This window comes from Ochotona princeps, chromosome 2 (assembly GCF_030435755.1).
Source record: "Ochotona princeps isolate mOchPri1 chromosome 2, mOchPri1.hap1, whole genome shotgun sequence".
Classification (NCBI taxonomy): Eukaryota; Metazoa; Chordata; class Mammalia; order Lagomorpha; family Ochotonidae; genus Ochotona; species Ochotona princeps.
Window position 1 is genome coordinate 77,011,331 of NC_080833.1, and position 5,940 is coordinate 77,017,270.

Sequence of the window (5,940 nt, forward strand, 5' to 3'; positions counted from 1 at the left end):
TTGCTATGTTATTTACATGTTTATTTTTAAGGGGAAAATATCATTTTAAAGATTTATTTTATTTTTATTACAAAGTCAGATATACTGAGAGGAGGAGAGACAGAGAGGAAGTAGAGCTGCCGGGATTAGAACCAGCGGCCATATGGGATCAAGGCGAGGACCTTAGCCACTAGGCCATGCTGCCGAGCCCGGAAAATATCATTTTTAACACTTGACAAATGGAAAGATACATAAACTAAAACCTGACATTATGTTTAATTTCATAATGGTTTTTCCTAGAGTACTGAAAAAATGCCTGCTTTTGAGTATTGTACCTAACTCTATTCTCTAGAGGTAAAATACAACAGACCATATTGAATTCTAGCTAATGGCCTGCTTTATCCCAGCTTAGAAATAGTGGTATTCTCCCACGGGAGATGGGAGAAAACACAGAGAGAGAGAGATCCCCAAATGCACTGCTGCTATGGAAGAGAAGGTGATGCCTGCTGAGAGTGAAAGTCACAAAATATTTGGACGTTGAAAAAATGTAGGCTCAAAGCTGAAGACTCTCTTTGCCAAGATTTCCAGGTTATTTGGCATTCCATAGAAAAGCTGAACAGAACTATTATCAGAAGCTGAGAAAAGACATATTTCTATATTCATTTATCAGAGTACCTCAATTCTCCTTTCAAAGTCGATGAAGCAACAAGAAGTTGGGAGCTGAGAGACCATTTTAACAAATGCTAAAAACCACTTCTTTATCGTTTTTATTTTTAATATTGTTTACATAGCTGAGAGGGACGCATGCCCATGTAGGCCTCCAATTAGGATGGAAGGGTCAAAGTATGGAGTAGGGTGAGTGGGTGAGACAAATATTTCAGTTCTATTTTTTTTTCTCCTGTGCCTGCTAGGCAGAGGAGAGGTGAGGGCTGCTCCTTGCAGTCAAAATACATGAGCACCTAGGGATGGGGAATGTCATTTGATGACACCTTAGAGACCCAATGTAGGGAACAATGCTCCAAGAGTGTTATTAGAATGGTTTTCACGGCCCGGCACAGTGGCCTAGCAACTGAAGTCCTCACCTTGAATGTGCCAGGATCCCATAGGGGCACCAGTTTTAATCCTGGAAGCCCCATTTCCCATCCAACTCCCTGTTTGTAGCCTGGGAAAACAATAGAGGAAGGCCCAAAACCTTGGGACTCTGCATGGGAGACCCAGAAGAAGCTCCGAGATTCTGGTTTTGGATCAGCTCAACTCTGGCCGTTGCAGTCACTTGGGGAGTGAATCAGCGGGTGGAAGATCTTCTTCTCTGTCTTTCCTCCTCTCTGTATATCTGACTTTTCAATAAAATAAATAAACCTTAAAAAAAAAGGAATGGTTTTGATAGCACTAAGACATTGTCAGCTTTCTTACATCACAATTAAGAAAATCTTTCCAAGATTTATTTGCCAGTGCATCCACAGACTCAAACACTTGGTGAAAAGAGTGGCCAGGAGAGTTGTCCAACTTGTTCTGTGTTCCATCTTTTAACAAGACAGTCGAGGTCTCCTGCTGGCTTAGAAGAGATGGCTATAAGCCCCCCGTGTGCATTTGCACATGTGTCCACTGTACAGGCATCAATAACTGAGGAGGCCCACCTTGTACATGCACTCCAAGGCTGAACCACATATTTTGTGATTTTCCTTGTGGCTAAGATTTGAGTCCAGTAGTTTAGTTGAGGAGTCCCCCAAAAAACCTCGCCAGGGGTGATCTCAGATTTTACTCTTGTGTGTACCAGCTAGTCACCTTCTGTCACCTTCACCAGCCAATGCACACACTGATGGGTACAGCTGTCTCTTCAGTTCTACCCAAGCCCCATCTCACATGTGAACCTAGCCCAGCCCAGCCTACCACAGGCTCAGTCCTCAAGCACACTGGCAAGTGCCTCACCACAATCAGGGCAACCCCCAATAATCCCCACCAGGCCACCCCCAGCCCCATTTTTTGCATGTGCCAGCCTGTACTGCAGCCTTGCCCCACCCAGCCTGCATCCTATTCAGCTCTTGCGTACACACACAGGTGATGTGCCTTATCTTAGCCCAACATGCCCCCCAGACCTAGACCACACATATGCCAAGAGGTACTGCTACCTTGTCGAGCCTGGCCCATCTCTAGCCTCAGATCTTGTGCTCACGAGTGGGAGCTACAGCCTCATAGGGAAGTTCCCCAAGCTTCCCTAGCAAGATTGCTTCCAGCCTTAGATCTCACTCATGCCAGCAGATGCTGCGGCCCAGCTCAATACAGTTCACCCCCTGTCCTGGCACTCACTAGCAGGTACTATGGCCTTGCTTGGCCAGATCCACACCCAGCTCTGGCACTCATGCTCACCAGTAGGAGCAGCAGCAGCCTAGCAGTAGAGTTCTCCCAAGTTCCTGAATACCAGACCTGCCCCCGACCCAGATCTCATGTATGCCAGCGGGCACCACAGCCCTTTTTGGTATGATCTGCTTTCAGTCCCAGCCTTTGCAAGTGCAGGTGGGTGTTTCAGCCTGGCCCATCCAGGCCTCCTCTCAGCCCCAAACTCCTTCAAGCATTGATGAGTTTCCATGTTCCAGCCTAGTTCAGCCTGTCACCATCCCTAGCTCTCTCACAAGCAGGTACTGCAATCCCACAGAGGCAAGCCCACGAGTTCCCTACAGAATCTGTCCCCAGGTCCGCTTCTTTTGCATTCTGGTGGGTGCTGCAGCCCAGCCTGATATGGCTCACCCCTTCCACAACACTCACAGTAGGTTCTGTGGTCTAGCCCAGCCAACCATGGCCCCCAGCCCCAGCTTTTACATTTAGTGGCAGGTAATGCTACTTAGCCCAGCCCAGGTATCCCAAGTATGCATGACTCAGACATGCCCTCTACTCATCCCCCTCTAAACCATTCTGTGTCAGCTCCCTCGCCTATCTGCAAGTGCAGGTATGGAAGTACCCAGAAGTCACTCCTCACCTGTCAAACATGCCCTTAGCAACCCCAACGCCAGCATGTCCCCAAACTTCTCCTTCCCCAGGCAATCTGTAGCCCCCATGCTGCACAACAGCACACAGTGTACCTGGGGTGGGGTAGTATGTCCTGGCTCTATGTTCCCTGCCTTCCACCACACTGTGCCAAATGGCAGTGCTCAGAATTCCCCACATATGTTTAAAAGAAAGTAGAAATGATAACTACGGTGGCACACTGGTATGATTAACACAGATTTGGCATTAATCAGGCCCAGAAGGCCCAACAACTATCAGCTGCTTTTCCTCCAGCGGTGTAAACACTTTCTTAGGTAGAAGGCAATTTGTGCAGTTGCCTACAGCTGGGAATAGAAATCACTTCTTAATAGACTAGTCAAAATAGTTGGTGACTGCTAGCCCTTTCATCATTTAAGACATTTCAGAAATGAGGCCTTCTTTAAAAAAAATTGTTTTTATCTAAAAGGCATATTTTACAGAGAAGAAGAGACAGAGATCTTCTACCCACTGGTACACTTTCCAAATAGCCACAACAGAGCTGAGCTGATCTGCATCGTGGAGCCAGGAGCTTCTTCCAGGTCTCCCATGAGAGTGCAGGGTCCCAAGGACTTGGGCCATGCTGCACTGCTTCCCCAGGCCATAAAAGAGAATTGGTTCTGACGGGGAGCAGCTGGAACATGCATGGGCCATCACTTATATGAGATTCCTGTGCCACAGGGTGGAGGATTAGCTTGATGTGCCACGTACTGACACCGCCCACCCACCCACCCCACCCAAGAATGATGTATTTTTATTTGAAAGGCAGACAGAGCTCTTCCATTAATTTTCCACTTCCCCTGAAGCCTGCCAAGAGCTGAGGCTGGGGGCAGACCAAAATCAGGAACCAGAAACACCATCTGCATCTCCCACGTGGGCAGCAGAGACCCAACTATTTGAGCCATCACCTATTGCCTTTCCAGGTACACATCAACAGGAAGATGGAATCAAAAATGGATACAGGAATCAACCCAAGCACTCTATTATTGGATGTGGGCATCCCAAAGCAGTGGCTTAACTGCTTCCCCACGATGCTTGCTTCAAGAGTGAGTTTCATCATACTTTCCCAAAGTCAATGAACAGTACCAATCTGTTACTTTATCTTATCTTTTTCTCTCAGATTTCATAACTCCCATTTTTCTAAGACTGGATACAGATATAGTTAAAGAATATGGAACATTAATCTCTAGATGTATATTTTGCATGAAATCATAAGAAGCTACAGATTCCATGTGGCAAACAAGAAAGCTATGATACAGTAGATCACGATTTACCAAATGTTGACTGTTATACCTAAGATATGCATCATGATGATGATTCATACCAATCATCTTTACATACTATGCATGCCTAAATGAAATTAACTGGATATTCACATTTATATGTGCAGATATTACTAGTGAAAACAATCTCTAGTGTTTAGTGATCCTGACAGCCTCCTGTATAATCTGCATAATAAGAGGACTAGAGTGAAAGAACCCAATAAACTTGTTTGAATATGTCCTCAAAAGGCATATAGTCGAAGGAGAAAAGCAGACAAGTAACCAAACAACACAGAGAGAAAAATGGCCAAAGGGCTAAAGAAAGGTACACTAGATAAAATGAGAGAGTAGAAGGAAAAGGGATGGAAAGAGAAATTTTAACAAAAACAGAGAAAAGGCACTGGCATACCGAATGGAAAGTGCTAGAAGACTACAAACATTGGCTTAAGTGATATTTGATGTATTCTTGCAGTAATTTCAGCCACACTCTCACAAGGATTTTAGAAATATTTATCTTACAGAATTCTCTAAGCTATTCATGCAAATAAATTTTTCAGAATTGGCTTCACCATGCTGTTATGGTAACTTCAAAGGGGGACAAAAAATTTCAAAGTTTAGATGTCAGCAAAGCAATTTCTAAGCTGAAAAGATGATTGCACATTCAATATTTCACAAATCATACCTATACATCTTAGCAAGGCTACAGAGTTAGTGTGAATAGAGAGTGAAAGTGGGAGAATTGAGGGAAAATTTAAAGAGGAGATCCCCAAGAAAAGAACTAAAATATTTTTAAAGTTATCTCAATCTTTGGGTAATAATGATTGGTCTCTTTTTAACAATGTTCTGATATTCTTTCTCCCAAGCCTAATCAATAGGAAGGAGTTGAAATGTGTTCATCTTTACTATAAACATATTGTATCCTCAAAGCATAATATTAATCCCACTTGTACTACAAAAAGTGTGATCCACTTGAGCCCTGATCTCCTGTGAATTATGAATCATTGTAATACTCTGGAGATATTCATCATGTCTCTAAGGTTCCTGCTTTCTTTCTTCAATTCTTCCCCAAATATCTTGGTACTTAAATTATCTAGGAAGCTTAAAGTTCCCTTAAGAAATATCTTAACATATTCTTTAAACACATTCCCCACTCTTTCTGTATCAACAAATTACGTAGCAGGAGTTAGGTACTCTAAACGAAATTATACTATATTTTATGCCTTGGAAAGAAATGCTTATTACAGTCATATCCTTTGGTAAGTAGCTAAAATATCCAATTAATAGGGTTTAGCCATCAGACAGAATTTGTTTTTAGAATAATGAAAATGTGTTGTCATTATATTTTTATTCCCTTGCATGTGCTTTTTGAGATGTGATACAACTTATTTAGCTGTTCCATTTTCTAGCTTTTCATATTTTCACATCTCTTCCAAGAAAATAATATATAAATAATACCTGATAAGACTTTATTTTCTCTATTGGTATGCTTTTGTTCTCCAAGAGTCTTAAAACACAAGTTGAGAAAACATACAAAGATTATGAATGTAAGCACTCTTAAATAAAAAGCATCAGTCTTTGCGTTTCTTCTGCATATATTAGATTCCAGTTAACAATGCATTAAGCAATATACAATAGTTATTTTGAAACCAAACATCATGCCAAATACTTCTAGCACAAAACA